The 16,552-nt window shown below is 41.8% G+C and overlaps 1 long non-coding RNA gene across 1 annotated transcript; it reads right to left on the bottom strand.

The window, feature by feature from the left end:
* Window positions 1-1,018: 1,018 nt before the first annotated feature.
* LOC118371409 (uncharacterized) lies at window positions 1,019-16,470 on the bottom strand. The gene is made up of 2 exons (XR_004822992.1): window positions 16,259-16,470; window positions 1,019-2,100 (listed from the first exon to the last, which is right to left on the bottom strand). It is a non-coding gene; the product is annotated as an uncharacterized LOC118371409 (long non-coding RNA).
* Window positions 16,471-16,552: the final 82 nt, after the last annotated feature.

Raw genomic sequence — 16,552 nt, 5'->3', positions numbered from 1 at the left:
CACGTTCTTTCCTGCATGAATAAATGGTTTCGGTCAATAGTTCCTTTTTCCTTGAAACATCATCGGAGTTGCACACCAAATCCCAGTCATGACTATAGCTCAGCATTCAACACCATAGTAACCTCCAAGCTTATCATTAAGCTCGAGGCCCTGGGTCTGAACCTCGCCCTGTGCAACTGGGTCCTGGACATCCTGACATGCCTCCCCCAGGTGGTGAAGGTAGAAAACAACACCTCCACTTTGCTGATCCTCAACACTGGGGCCCCACAAGGGTGTGTGCTCAGCCCACTCCTGTACTCCCTGTTCACTCATGACTGCGTGGTCAAGCACACCTCCAACTCAGTCATCAAGTTTGCAGACGACACAACAGTAGTCAGCTTGATTACCAACAACGATGAGACAGCCTACAGGAAAGAGGTGAGTGCTCTGGGAGTGTGGTGCCAGGAAAATAACCTCTCACTCAATGTCAACAAAACAAAGGAGATGATCGTGGACTTGAGGAAACAGCAGAGGGAGCACCCCCCTTTCCACATCTACAGGACCGCATTGGAGAAGGTGGAAAGCTTCAAGTTCCTCGGCGTACACATCACTGACAAACTGAAATGGTCCAAGTGTCCTACCTCCACGCTGGTGCACCGGATAGACCGGACCGTGAAGGCGCACTGGAGGTCTCGAGCCACGAGCCTGCCCAACCCTACCTGGCTGGATACTCCCCGTAGCCAGGCCAGTGCGGCGGAGTGGAATAGACGGGGAGTATCCAGCCAGGTAGGGTTGGGCAGGCTCGTGGCTCGAGACCTCCAGTGCGCCTTCACGGTCCGGTCTATCCGGTGGCACCAGCCCTTCGGTGGCAGCCCCCCCGCACCAGGCTGTCTCTCTGTCTCCTCCCTACAGGTGCTCCCGCCTGTCCAGTGCTGCCAGTGAAATGTTTAGATAGTACTTGTTAGATATTACTGCACTGTCAGAGCTAGAAACACAAGCATTTCGCTACACCCGCAATAACATCTGCTTAACACGTGTATGTGACCAATAACATTTTATTTGATGATTTGTAAGACACAATGCACAATCGGAATAAAATATGGAAATATTGAAATACAATATTGAGAATTTTTCAATAATACACCCTTGTCAACATTGACAAAATATTTATTTTGATACAATCACATTTCCTCCAATGCTTATGGAATGAAACAATTCAATATGACAATTGAAATGCACTTAGCGCACACGAGAACAACACTAATACTATCTTTATCCATCGGAAACACTACAGGCATATATGACAACCAGTGACCACAAAATGATACTGTTCATTACCATTCAGAAGAGGCTCAAATACCCACAAACTGTGTATGTTATTGAATGAACTGTGCCGACATGCAAACACGCTACATATGTACACTAAATTATTCAAGCAGTAGGTACCATTCATCACACATTATTATGAACCAGTTGATTTCATGTGCTGCGTTAGCAAAAAACCTACAGTAAAAACCTGTGGATAACACAGTGTGACAAAATGTGATCGAACGGTTCGAACACATCTTGACTCGTTACAACCTCGCTTTGCCAATAAAGTCACCTTTCTGCTGCTATCCATAATCAACTCTTGAGAAAATGGCCTATATGGTGTAGGCTCTGCTGCCTGTCACCGGCCAACTTTTAGACACCTAGTGGCTTTTAAACACGCATCTCTACACATAGCCCCTTTTACAAAAGGTCAAATACCAAACGTGTCACATCTCAACATCCGCCCAGGACAATCCTAAACCATGACATGAGGTGTGATTCACTAGTCCAACATCTCAGGGGTTTAGATTCCTCTAGAATCTGTAGCTTCAAGCAGCCTCTGTTTTTTCAGCCCAGTTCCCGGCTGCACTATCCCTCCAGTCCTGGAGGTGCCGCTGTGTGTCTAATGCCAGCCCTCTTTATGGGTGTTCTCCAGTACCTCATACAGCCAGCTCTGAATGAACTCCTGGAACCACTCCACCAGTTCAAACAGCTGCTTGTACTCCTCTGGGTAGACATGGCCTGTCAGTAACACCCTCCTGCATCCCCATCTCCTTCAGCAGTTTAGGACCACTGTCTGGACTCCACATACTGGGAGAGAGAGGGAGGGTAGGGGGAGAGAGAGGAACGGTAGGGGGAGAGAGAGGGAGGGTAGAGGAAGAGAGAGGGAGGGTAGGGGGAGAGTGAGGAACGGTAGGGGGAGAGAGAGGGGTAGAGTAAGAGAGAGGGAGGGTAGGGGGAGAGTGAGGAAAAGGGGAAACTTAATTATCAATGTGGACACGAATTCAAATCTAATCCAATCAAAAGCTACTTGTCACATGCGCCGAATACAACTGGTATTTGTAGTGAAATGCTTACTTACAAGCCTTTAACCAACAAAGCAGTTAAGAAAAATAAGTTAAAGTAAAAAATAGAAAATAACTTTCTCTCCCCTCGTCCTCCATCTCCTGTCTCTTGATTGCCCCTCCTTCCTTCAAAAACATTCACTGAGCATTTGATGTGATGTGTTTTTATCTGAATCTGTGTTGTTTAACACTGTTCATTTCTACGTTGTTTTGCGTAAAACCAATAAGACATTGTCCACATGATCAACACAAACCCAGTAGCTGGAGCACAGTTATGGAGCTATGGTTAGGAGTGGGACTAAATATGATTCTGGGTGCAATAGTTTTTGGTTAGACACCACTCAATGAGAACGTTTTTCATGAGTAGAGACTGTCTGCATCTTTGCTTAGTTTAGAAAAATAGTTATGACAGCTACAATTGATGGAGACCACTTCTATGCACTGTACTGTCAACCTAAACATGTCCTGCTGCACAAGCACATGTCCTTGAAATATGACAATGTCCCGATTGTAACTAACATTCTGGCTGGCACACAAGCCCGACACCACGTGACTTCAGTTAGCTAAGGATCTATGACCAAAATCTATTCTCATTGTTAAATTCACTTTAGATCGTGACATGCAGCTGTGTGAATCATTTCCCTTAGCTAGCTGAGTTTAAATCGGATCAATGATTTAGTAAGCAAGCTATATCAAACAGATGTAGACAAAGAGGAGGACGGTAGTTAGCTAGTTAGTTACATTATCATTATATACCAGCCTAAACCTTTATTTTAGATAGCTAAACATGCCCAAACAGTGTGGAGATGTCTGTATGTCTGGCTAGTTCGCTTGCATGACTTGTATTATTACGGAAACTGAACTGCAACACTGTCTTTAGCAAGTAGCTAGCTTGCTAACTTTCGAGAAATCTGGCAAGCTGATCAGCCACATCAAGTATGATAAATCGCGCGACGGTTGGCATCCAATGTTAATGGTGCATTACTGCCACCTTCTGGACGGGGTATTCAATAACAAACTTAAAAACCATTACGGGAAAGATCATACAAAATGAAACACTTCAACAAACAAAACCCATCCCACTTGTTCAACCACAGGCCACTCCAAAATACATCCCTACACAGGCTCAGGGGCTTCTGATGTCGGAACATTCACCGACAGGATTTCTTGCACGGCCTCGGCTGTGAAATCACAAAGACCCCAAAAACGTTCAGCTGCATTCACAATAATTCAAATGTTCTTAGACTTCTACTCCGCTTGTGCTGTACAGTTCATGACCATTGCAATACATAATACAAAGTCCACCTTTTTAACATGTAGCATTTCACTATGTAGGTTTCACGAGAAACCTTCACTATGTAGGTTTCACTAGAAACCTTCACTGGTCACGGTGGCTCTACTACCCTTGTTTCTTCCCCGCCGCTCATTCCTTCCATTCTTCTCACCGCCTCCAGATGGGAGACATGCTAGACACTCCTTAACCTTGCCACCTCATTGTCCTTCACACTAACAGGGCATTCCATGAATTCAGGCGCATGTTCACGTCCACAGTTGCAACATTTCACTTCATCTGTCATATGATACTCTTTCCTTCTGCACACGCTTGACACATTACCAAATCTTTTACATTTATGACATTGAAGGGGTTTGTGCACAAAAGCTCTTACAGGGTATCTCATGAATCCTAACTTTATATGAGAAGGGAGAAACTCTTCATCATAGAACAGTAGCATGGATGAAGTTAATTTATTTTCATCGTCCACCGTACAGGTCAGTCAACATGCACCAACCACTCCATCAATGTCTTTAGTAATATCCTCTGCCTTTACACTAGAAATAACCCCCTAGAGAGGCGCCCTGTTATGAAAATCAATACAGAAATCATTACACTCCGATTTCTTTTTGAGTCTTAAATCACGCTTCTTCTGCTCCGCAGACACAATTAAAAAATAAAAATAAGACCACTATTTGTGACTAACACCGAATCAACACTTTACTCCAACACATTACGTATTTCCCTTCATTACACGGATTTCCCAAGCAGCATTGATCGAAAACACTCACTCCGACCAAACACGGGTCTCGTGGTTTCCTATTTTCCACCACAGCTCTACTTCTCTTGTTTCCCTTATTCTTCATCACGGTAACCGACTCATTCTCACTTTCTGCACTATTAGCTTCACCCAAGTCACTAGCAGTTTCAAACAAAACTTCAGTTTCCACCAGAGAATGTGGGCGGAGTTGAGTGGTTGGAAATCCTGCTAATCCGTAAGCGCTCCTACATGTCTTCTTCTTCAATGATGTTTAACAGCAGTTGGCATCCAATATGTTGCATTACTGCCACCTACTAGACTGGAGTACAACTCCAAAATAACACCACCCTACGCCACTATTTAAATCTATTTAGTCCTACATCATGCCTGAAAGGATGGGACATCACCACTTAACACACCCTGTAACTCTCTGCTGAGAGTTACAGAGTGTCTCGCACACCTAAATACCTCTCTGCTGCTGCCACCAGAACCTCAATTTTCTGCAACTTACGTTCCATCCCTGTAGTACATTTGATAACATTGCTATAAATTCTAAAAATCCAACCTTTCTGAAACGTATATCACTTGTTGGCCTATCCCTCTGTACTGGTACAGATCTACTACTCACACCACTCCTCTTCAGGATCCTTCTCCCATGACCCATCTTCCTCTACTGTCTTCACTGCCTCAGCATATGACAACTTCTAAACTACTCTAACACGGAACCCAAACCGCCGTGTGCTATCGTGCATAAATGTATTTTGTCCCCCTACACCAAAGGCGATCACGACATGCAGGTTAAAATATCAAAACAAACTCTGAACCAATGACATTAATTTGGGGACAGGTCGAAAAGCGTTAAACATGTATGGCAATTTAGCTAGTTAGCTTGCACTTGCTAGCGAATTGGTCCTATTTAGCTAGCTTGCTGTTCCTAGGTCATTTTTCTTGGGATATAAACATTGAGTTGTTATTTTACCTGAAATGCACAAGGTCTTCTACTCCGACAATTAATCCACACATAAAAAGTCCAACCAAAACTTTTCTAGTCATCTCTCCTCCTTCCAGGCTTTTTCATCTTTGAACTTATATGGTGATTGGCATCTACACTTTTACCTCGACAACCGGCAAAACATTTAGTCTTTCAATCAGCCATGTGGGTATAACCGATGAGGAAATGGCTGCTTCTATAAACCAATGAGGAGATGGGAGAGGCAGGACTTTCAGCGCGATCTGCGTCAGAAATAGGAATGACTCCTACTTTAGCCCTTGGCATCGCAGACGCTCGTTGACGCGCGTGGGGAGTGTGGGTGCAATAATTAAATAGCATGGATTTCTAAATGTACGCTCGCGCATGTAACCCTGGAAACCTTAACCTGCCTCTCTTGCATGGGACATTTCTGATCCCCAGTTCCATGGCACCCCTACATACCATTTCTTTGTCTGATGCCCTTCTGCATACTAAGTAACTGTCTGCTATGTATTATAGATACCTTTCATACAAATCTTAACCTTGTGACCATTCTATGTATCTGTTGTTCGTCATGTAGGTTGAGAGGGGTGTATCTTTGCTATAAAAGATCTCAGTAGCCATTGTGTTGTCACTTTCAATGGTTCATTAGAAATGGTGCATCATTGAAAGTTATTGCAATTGCAAAGCTCTTATTATTAAAGATGTAGTTTAAGTATAACTCTGACTGGTGTGTGAAGTTTGTCTCTCTCCTCATTTGGTCATACAGAAATTAACCGCCACACTGTTCTTTGAAGAACACACTTGCACATCGCCACTTCAAGTGAGTATGTTCGAAATGGAGTTATCCCACGTGGACTACGTTGGAAAAAAAGAGCCTTCACTTGGCCAATGCACTGAAGAGTTTTATGAACGATGGTGCGCTAAACTAAACATATGTTCATTAGACCCGACAACTTAGAAAGAATATTAGAGATGATCGCAACCTCAGTTGAAATTTCACAGGAAGCTCTATGAGACGAGCTTAATGACCCTATCAAACTGGATGATCTCATTAAGAGTAACGCTGACCTTCAGACTAAGATTACGGTCGACCTGAAGGAGATGAAAATCAAGAAGTATAAACGCGATTTGGAAGAAAAGAACAACGGACTAATATACCTCTGGCGAGATCCTGAGCACAAGAAACCACAAAACCGGAAGAGACAAGCCGATGACAGACGCAGAGTTCCTCTGTCAGACCAACTATCCACAGACAGCGCTAACTCTGGCTCCTCTACAACACCCTCAGCACGTAATCTCCGGGGCATATGTCAGGGGATGAAGAAATCCACTACCATCCCGCGACACCTAACAATTGAGATCCAGGACGGGCTCCCAGTCCAACAGGAGCTAAATGTCTTCAATTTATAAAGTAAGACCCTGACATCCGCTCACCTTAGCGTTCTCAATAAGGAGTTATAATTTGTACCCACTGCATACATTAATGAATTTGACGTCCAGATAGATCTATTCAAGTTTTTCCGGAATCTGCGAATGCGTGAGTTCTTTGATAAGAGTGAAATTTACTCCACTTGAAATGCCATCCTCTGTGAGATGTATACATAGGTCTACCACACTAATCAATAGACTTACCTGTCGTACCATGAGTCAAGGGGGAGATGGAGCTATTAACCCAGCTGAGATTCCTGAGAACTCTGAGAGAACCACATTTAGAGCAAAAGGTTCATTTGTACCTCCCCCCCCAAAAACGCAATGCCTCCATAGAAACCAATCTGTAGGATTGTTGAAAATGATGTAGGTGACCTACAAACAGAAACACAAATCCTATGATAACCTGAGTAGAGATGAGAGAATGGCTCATAAGGACTTAAAGTCAGCTCCTTCGATTATCATTAAAAAATGTGACAAAGGAGGAGGAATTTAGATACAAAACAAATGTGACTATGTGAATGAATGTCGCCGACAACTATCTAAAGGTGACTTCTATCACAAACTGAATTATGACCCAACCCTGGAATTCCAGCATAATATCTCATCCACAGTGGAAAGCTGTTTGGAATCAGGACAAATCACCCAAAAATAAGTGTGACATTTCCTAAGATACCAAATTTCTGTACCGTCACTAAATTACACAAACAAGTGTCTCATCCTCCAGGTAGACCCATTGAAGCAGCAAAAGACTCTGTGACATCCAACATTTCTAAGTTTGTGGATTACCACATTAAACCGATGGTTGAGAATCTCCCATTTTATGTCAAAGACACTAGTCACATGATCTCATTGATAGAGGGCTTAGGAAGGATACCAGAGGGCACCCTGCTGGCCACTTTTGATGTGGAGAGCTTGTACACTAACATCTCACACACTGGAGGCTTGCAGGTGCTGCAATACTTCCTTCAGCAAAGATACTCTACCCTTGCTCCATGCAATGACTGCATCTTCCAACTTTCTCTGAACTGCTATTATCCAATAACTATTTTGTCTTTGAGTCAGACTTTTCCCTTCAAATTTGGGGTGTAGCCATGGGCTCCCCCTTTTCCCCCAACTATGCAAACCTGTGTGTGGAACAATTTGAGGAAGCACTCCTTTACAAAACAGAGACACGTCCTCTACTTTCTAAAATCCTCCTATGGAAGAGATACATAGATGATGTCTTTGTGCTCTGGGAAGGAAGTCAGCAGGAACTAAATTAATTCCAAACTCTACTAAACGGGAGCTCTGAACACCTCAAATTCACCATGCAGACTGATGAAAGAAAAATCAAATACTAATGATGCATTACACACAGACTTATACACAAAGCTCATAGACCACAAAACCTTGCTACAGTATGTGCATCCCCTTCCCCTCAAGAATGGTCTACCATATAGCCAGTTATGCAGGGTAAACGAATCTGTGGCCACCAGACAGATTTTGACAGCAATGCTAAAGAAATGACAGAAAAATTCAAAATGAGAGGCTACAAGGACTAAACTTTTGATGCTGCAATGATGAAAATACCTCAAAAACCAAGAGAGGAATTACTAAAAACTCAAAAAGAACTGGCATATTCTGAAATCAGACAAAACAAAATTGTACACGTCTTCAAGGAACCCCCACTGGTGGTCTATAAGCATGGTCGCAATATTGGAGATAGCTTGGTGAGATCTGACCTGCCCCCTGAGCCCACTCAGACACTCTTGACACCCATTCCAAATGGGAACTACAAATGTGGCTCATGCGCACAGTGCAATAGCACTACAAAAACATCCTTCTTCAGACACCCAGGCAGAAAAATCCCTGTTAGGGGTATCATCTCATGCAAGACCAAGGGAGTAATCTATCTCATCACCTGTTCATGTGGAAATTTGCACCATTCAGTAATATCACAATTTAACCAATTGGTTTGTATGTATTGAAACCAAATCATATGAATTTGAATGAAAAGTATTAAAATGAACATGAAAAGGTGAATGTCGGAAGCAAACACCACTTCAAATAGGCCACATGCCATATTAAACAGCATAACAAATTATAATTGAATAGAGACATTGTGATTTTATGATCGTAATCAGATCGAAATGATTATGTTATTGTCACGGAACTTATTATGTACTAATCAGATGTTAAAAATGTTCTTGAATTTGTAGTGTAGGCCAATTAATTGTGCTAATATTATATCCTAATAATGTTCTGGCCCGCCAACTATTAGCTCAGTAAAAAAAAATGGGGCTAGTTGACGAACCCTTGCCTGTTGTATAGATATTAGAACGAAAATGAACTAAATACTTAAGAGATTATATATGTTGTTTATAAATACTTAGCTACAATGAAAGACTTAGTTATCTACCCACCTCTTTCCTTTCTTTTAGTATTTGTATGTAGTAAGTACACCATCATGTTTTTGGGATGTGTTTTTTTCAGATTCCACAATCATTCTTTAGTTGTAGACACTACATTACAAACATAGGCACAGACACATGCATACACACACGATAACATACGCACTATACACATACACATGGATTTTGTGTTGTAGATGTGGAGTAGGGGCCTGAGGGCACACACTGGGATGTGAAATCTGTGATTGTATTGTAATGTTTTTAAAATGGTCGAACTGCCTTAATTTTGCTGGACACCAGGAAGAGTGGCGGCGGCTAACACATACAAATACATAACCACACTCCCTCTCTTCCTCTTGGTCCTCATCTTTATAAGTCATCTTGATTTAGCACCTGTGTGTTTTATACGTTTCTTTATGAAAATAATTGTCGAACACCATGATAGTAGGTAAAGCAAGAGGCTATAGCAGCACACAAGTAGACTTCAAATGCGTGCTGGGGCGGGCATGCCTTGAGCTCGTTAAGTGAAAACTGCTGACGCTCCAGCCTTTGGGAATCTCTCACCATGCGCCAGTCAAATTGGGCACGCTCCGCTCCAGATCAGTTCCACTCACATACTCTGGTTTCCACCATCTTCTCCTGAGGGGAAGCCCTCACCTCGTGTAAAAACTGGGCATACCTGATATCAGACATAGCCATGTTTGGTTTGTCCTGGTGTGGATCTGATTTCCATCTAGGGACAGCGTACATCTTTCCTGAATGCTGTAAAAAGGCAGGGACATAGAGGGGGGTTCGATTAATCTTGCACGGGCGCCAGTCTGGGCGTGTTTTGCACCGGCTGAAAGTTGATTGCTTTCGATTTGGAACTGGGCTGCCTCTCGGGTGTGAGTCAAGGGTCAGTGCTATCCGGGAATCTTGGAACGTCCCTACCCTAAACCTTAACCCAGATAAAAGCGTCTGCTAAAATAGCATATACTATTATTATTATACTTAACAAAAATATAAATGCAATATGTGACAATTTCAAAGATTTGACTAATTAACACTTCACATAAATAAATTAGGCCCTAATCTATAGATTTCACATGGCTGGGAATACAGATATGCATCTGTTGGTCACAAAAAAGTAAGGGCGTGTGACCGCCACTTGCCTTATGCAGCGGGACACATCCCCTCTGCATAGAGTTGATAAGGCTGTTGATTGTGGCCTGTGGAATGTTGTCCCACTCCTCTTCAATGGCAGTGCTAAGTTGGCGGGAACTGGAACATGGTGTCGTACACGTCGATCCAGATCATCTCAAACACGATCAATGGGTGAAATGTCTGGTGAGTATGCAGGCCAAGGAAGAATTGCGACATTTTCAGCATCCAGGAATTGGGTCCAGATCCTGAGACATAAATTGATGGCAGCAGGTCAATGGCACAACAATGGGCCTCAGCATCTCATCACAGTATCTCGGTATTGAAATTGCCATCGATAAAAGGCAATTGTGTTCATTGTCTGTAGTTTATGCCTGCCCAAACCATAATCCCACTGCCACCATGGGGCACTCTGTTCACAATGTTCAATGTTGACATCAGCAAACCATTCCGGGAAGGTCCACATTTTTAGCAAAAATAAATCAATTAAATAAAGGTTATTTTGGACTTGCCTGTTTTGCATGTTATTTTGGCATTAATATGTGTCACATATCAGTTATAAACCATGTGCATATATATATATATATCATTAAATTAATACAAACATGGTCTATTTTTTGTTTTCTTGAGTAAGGCAGCTCCAAAATGCAGGTGTTTCAGCCTAGCTCAGTGCTTTCCGTGGTGCAAGCCAGCAGAAAATACGGAGCGTTGCACCGTGATTGGCTTAGTGTTCTATCGCTCATGGAGACACTGCGTCACAGCCAAGACTAAGGGTAGAGCTAGAGAATTCGAGCCCCTTGGGTGCTGCCATAGAGTTACATTAGAAGTGCCCATCTAAGAAGGTTCAAGGTAATTGGCCACAGATAAAATGATAAACATTCATTATTGGCTATGCTGTCAATGAAACATGATTTGTGCCATGCTCAAAACAACTGTTAACTCGGAACTATAACCTGTTTTAGAGAAATGTAATCATTGAATATTGTTAGAGCTTTCATTATTTATATACCCCCTCTATTTATCCTACACTTCTGACTTGGTGTACAGGGAGAACACTGTAAGAACGGCCCATGTTCTGAATTCTGTCGATGGTACATTTCAAAAGTGCTAAACAAAATAGTTATATTAACTACATCAATCCTAGCTCGCTCATTAATGTCTTAATTTAAATTACGGATTGCCTCTTATGCGCTTGTCGTCCGCTTATGTCATAGTTTGAACATCTCAATTGTCATTAGAAATCATATTTGTTTAAACAAGTCAGACATATCAGCTCTGTTTTTTTAAAGACAGTAAATGAGGCTGAATGAACTGTTTCACTGCCAGACAAGGCTCCGCTGATAGCCAGGTGTAGCAGTGGTAATATGTTGGACTTCTTTTGGGACAACTTTATGTAGGCCCTAACAGTTTGTGGGCACTGTTTGTCACCGTTATAGTGCAATCAATGTATTGTTTAGTGTATATTGTTGTGTGGCTTTGCTGGCATGCATCCCACTTATTTTGTTTGCCCCACCAAGATTTACATGCTAAAATCGCCACTGCATAAACATGATCTGCGGTTGTGAGGCTGATTGGATGTAATGCCAGGTTCTCTAAAACGGAGTTGGAGGCGGCTTATGGTAGAGAAAAGAACATGCAATTCTCTGGCAACAGCTCTGGTGGATATTCCTTCAATCAGCATGCCAACTGCACACTCTCTCAAAACTTGAGACATCTGTGGCATTGTGTTGCATGACAAAACAGCATACTTTAGAGTGGCCTTAGCACAAGGTGCACCTGTATAATGATCATGCTGTTTAATCAGTTTATTGATATGCCACAACTGTCAGGTGCATGGATTATCTTGGCAAAGGAGAAATGCAATCTTACAGGGATGTTAACACATTTGTGTACAGAATTTGAGCGAAATAATATTTTTGTGCATATGGAAGATTTCTGGGATCTTTTATTTCAGCTCATGAAACATGGAACCAAATATTTGCATGTTGCGTTCATATTTTTGTTCAGTGTATATTATACCTAACCCTTACTTTAACCATTTTACATTTCAACTTCAATAGGGTAAGGACGTCCCAAGGATTCCGGATAACATTGACCACGAGCCAGGTGCCCTGCTCTTGTCAGACGTCTCAAAACAAAAGTGACATAATTAAGCGTAAAGTAGTATTCTGTTTTCCCATGCAAAAGTGGTTGCTTTTGATAAAAACTCTTTATCTGCCTTCTCAATGAAAACGATTTATAAAATGCAAAGATTTATTTCATGGAAAAGAGATGTTGTATGTTTCCGGACGATGCATCATGCTGCCTTGTGACAAAAGGAACGAGAGGCGCAGATGACTTTTCGATCCAGAAGGGCGCTCCTCCTTCCCCACTTTCACCCGATGATTTGACAGGCTTTTACCCGGTTCAACTCGGGCCAGTGTAAAATAACTCACAGATTGATTGAGCATGCATTTCTTGACCCTTGTTGATTTCGAAACTAGCGGTATTTGTCATTAGCTAGGTTTCCATCCAATTGGCGCCAGATTTTCAAGCGAATATTCAAAAATCTGCATTAAAAAAATATTCTCATTTTCCCACCAGAGATATTTCTGTCAAATTGGCTTGTTGCAGATAAAATGATTTGCGTTAGTAGTGCACATAAAATACTGTATATATATATATATATATATATATATATATATATATATATATATATATATATATATATAGTACCAGTCAAAAGTTTGGACACACCTACTCATTCAAGGATTTTTCTTTATTTTTACTATTAGCTACATTGTATAATAATCGTGAAGACATCAAAACTATGAAATAACACATATGAAATCATGAAGCAACAAAAAAAGGTTAAACAAATCAAAATAGATTTTAGATTCTTCCAAGTAGCTATCCTTTGCCTTGATGACAGCTTTGCACATGCTTGGCATTCTCTCAACCAGCTTCACCTGGAATAATTTTCCAACAGTCTTGAAGGAGTTCCCATATATGCTGAGCACTTGTTGGCTGCTTTTCCTACACTCTGCGGTCCAACTCATCCCAAACCATCTCATTTGGGTTGAGGTCCGGTAATTGTGGAGGCCAGGTCATATGATGCAGCACTCAATTACTCTCCTTGGTCAAATAGCCCTTACACAGCCTGTAGGTGTGTTTTTGGTCTCAAATTTCGACTCATCAGACCAAATGACATTTCCACTGGTCTAATGTCCATAGCTCATGTTTCTTGGCCCAAGCAAGTCTCTTCTTATTATTGGTGTCCTTTAGTAGTGGTTTCTTTTCAGCAATGCAAGCACGAAGGTCTGATTCACACAGTCTCATCTGAAAAGTTGATGTTGATATGTGTCTGTTACTTGAACTCTGTGAAGCATTTATTTGGGCTGCAGTCTGAGGTGTGGTCAACTCTAATGAACTTATCCTCTGCAGCAGAGGTAACTCTGGGTCTTCCTTTCCTGTGGCGGTCCTCATCAGAGCCAGTTTCATCATAGCGCTTGATGGTTTTTGCGACTGCACTTGAAGAAACTTTCAAAGCTCTTCAAATGTACGCAGTGACTGACCTTTATGTCTTAAAGTAATGATGGACTGTCATTTCTCTTTGCATATTTGAGCTGTTCTTAACATAATATGGACTTGGTCTTTTACGAAATAGGGCTTCTTCTGCTTACCACCCCTACCTTGTCACAACAGAACTGATTGGCTCAAACACATTTAGATGGAAAGAACTTCCACGAATGAACTTTTAACAAGGTACACCTGTTAATTGAAATGCATTGAAATACTGGTTGAGAGAATGCCAAGAGTGTGCAAAGCTGTTATCAAGGCAAAGGGTGGCTACTTTGAAGAATCTCAAAGATTTGTTTAACACTTTTTTGGTTACAACATGATTCCATTTACAGTGGGGCAAAAAAAGTAGTTAGTCAGCCACCAATTGTGCAAGTTCTCCCACTTAAAAAGATGAGAGAGGCCTGTAATTCTCATCGTAGATACACTTGAACTATGACAGACAAAATTAGAAAACAATCCAGAAAATCACATTGTAGGATTTTTAATGAATTTATTTGCAAATTATGGTGGAAAATAAGTATTTGGTCACCAACAAACAAGCAAGATTTCTGGCTCTCACAGACCTGTAACTTCTTATTTAAGAGGCTCCTCTGTCCTCCACTCGTTACCTGTATTAATGGCACCTGTTTGAACTTGTTATCAGTATAAATGACACCTGTCCATAACCTCAAACAGTCACACTCCAAACTCCACTATGGCCAAGACCAAAGAGCTGTCAAAGGACACCAGAAACAAAATTGTAGACCTGCACCAGGCTGGGAAGACTGAATCTGCAATAGGTAAGCAGCTTGGTTTGAAGAAATCAACTGTGGGAGCAATTATTAGGAAATGGAAGACATACAAGACCACTGATAATCTCCCTCGATCTGGGGCTCCACGCTAGATCTCACCCCGTGGGGTCAAAATGATCACAAGAACGGTGAGCAAAAATCCCAGAACCACACTGGGGGACCTAGTGAATGACCTGCAGAGAGCTGGGATCAAAGTAACTCAAAGGGACTCAAATCCTGCAGTGCCAGACGTGTCCCCCTGCTTAAGCCAGTACATGTCCAGGCCCCTCTGAAGTTTGCTAGAGAACATTTGGATGATCCAGAAGAAGATTGGAAGAATGTCATATGGTCAGATGAAACCAAAATGTAACTTTTTGGTAAAAACTCAACTCGTCGTGTTTGGAGGACAAAGAATGCTGAGTTGCTTCCAAAGAACACCATACCTACTGTGAAGCATGGGGGTGGAAACATCAAGCTTTGTGGCTGTTTTTCTGCAAAGGGACCAGGACGACTGATCCGTGTAAAGGAAAGAATGAATGGAGCCATGTATCGTGAGATTTTGAGTGAAAACCTCCTTCCATCAGCAAGGGCATTGAAGATGAAACGTGGCTGGGTCTTTCATCATGACAATGATCCCAAACACACCGCCCGGGCAACAAAGGAGTGACTTCGTAAGAAGCATTTCAAGGTCCTGGAATGGCCTAGCCAGTCTCCAGATCTCAACCTCATAGAAAATCTTTGGAGGGAGTTGAAAGTCTGTGTTGCCCAGCAACAGCCCCAAAACATCACTGCTCTAGAGGAGATCTGCATGAAGGAATGGGCCAAAATACCAGCAACAGTGTGTGATAACCTTGTGAAGACTTTTTTTTTTTTTTTACCTTTATTTTAGTAGGCAAGTCAGTTAAGAACACCTTCTTATTTTCAATGACAGCCTAGGAACAGTGGGCTAACTGCCTGTTCAGGGGCAGAACGACAGATTTGTACTTTGTCAGCTCAGGGATTTGAACTTGCAACCTTCCGGTTACTAGTCCAACACTCGAACCACTAGGCTACCCTGCTGAAAACATTTGACCTCTGTCATTGCAGATATAGATATATATATATAACAAAGTATTGAGATAAACTTTGGTATTGACTAAATACTTATTTTCCACCATAATTTGCAAATAAATTCATTAAAAATCCTACAATGTGATTTTCTGGATTTTTTTTCTCATTTTGTCTGTCATAGTTGAAGTGTACATATGATGAAAATTACAGGCCTCTCTCATCTTTTTAAGTGGGAGAACTTGCACAATTGGTGGCTGACTAAATACTTTTTGTCCCACTGTATATATTTGATATACCTTGTATATGTGGCTTAAACACAACCAGTCACAATGTTTTTATCTGATTAGGCTACTTGCTCACTTTCATCCAAAATATAATTCCAGCATCCAAATTGTGCAGACTGTGGTGTAGAAAAAGCAAACCATGATGTTGAAGTACCGAAGTCTGTTTTGTTAATTGGTTGTGGTGCATTGGCACATAAACTTGGTGGACAATTCCTTGAATATATGTTATATAATTATATAGAGCATCAAGATGTTGAAAATCTGATTTTTACCTGCTGATCATTGTCTGCAGCCGGCTCTGATCATAGTGTAGGTCGAATGAAACAGGCAGGGAGAGCTGTTAGCTTGTCAGTCGACCCTGAACCTACTGGTATGTAGACCTGCACGTCATCAACTGTGTCACAAAAGCGACTGTCCCTCATTACTACACCTGCTTAATTACATGACTTTTTTTGAGCCGACTTCTCCGTCTGACACAGGGCGCACCTGGTTCCAAATGGAATGCATCCAACTTTCATCCGGAGCAAAACACGCCTACACGGCTCCCGGGCGAGATTAATCGAACT

Source organism: Oncorhynchus keta, chromosome 35 (genome assembly GCF_023373465.1).
Source record: "Oncorhynchus keta strain PuntledgeMale-10-30-2019 chromosome 35, Oket_V2, whole genome shotgun sequence".
Classification (NCBI taxonomy): domain Eukaryota; kingdom Metazoa; phylum Chordata; class Actinopteri; order Salmoniformes; family Salmonidae; genus Oncorhynchus; species Oncorhynchus keta.
This window is presented reverse-complemented; position numbering and strand designations above follow the sequence as displayed.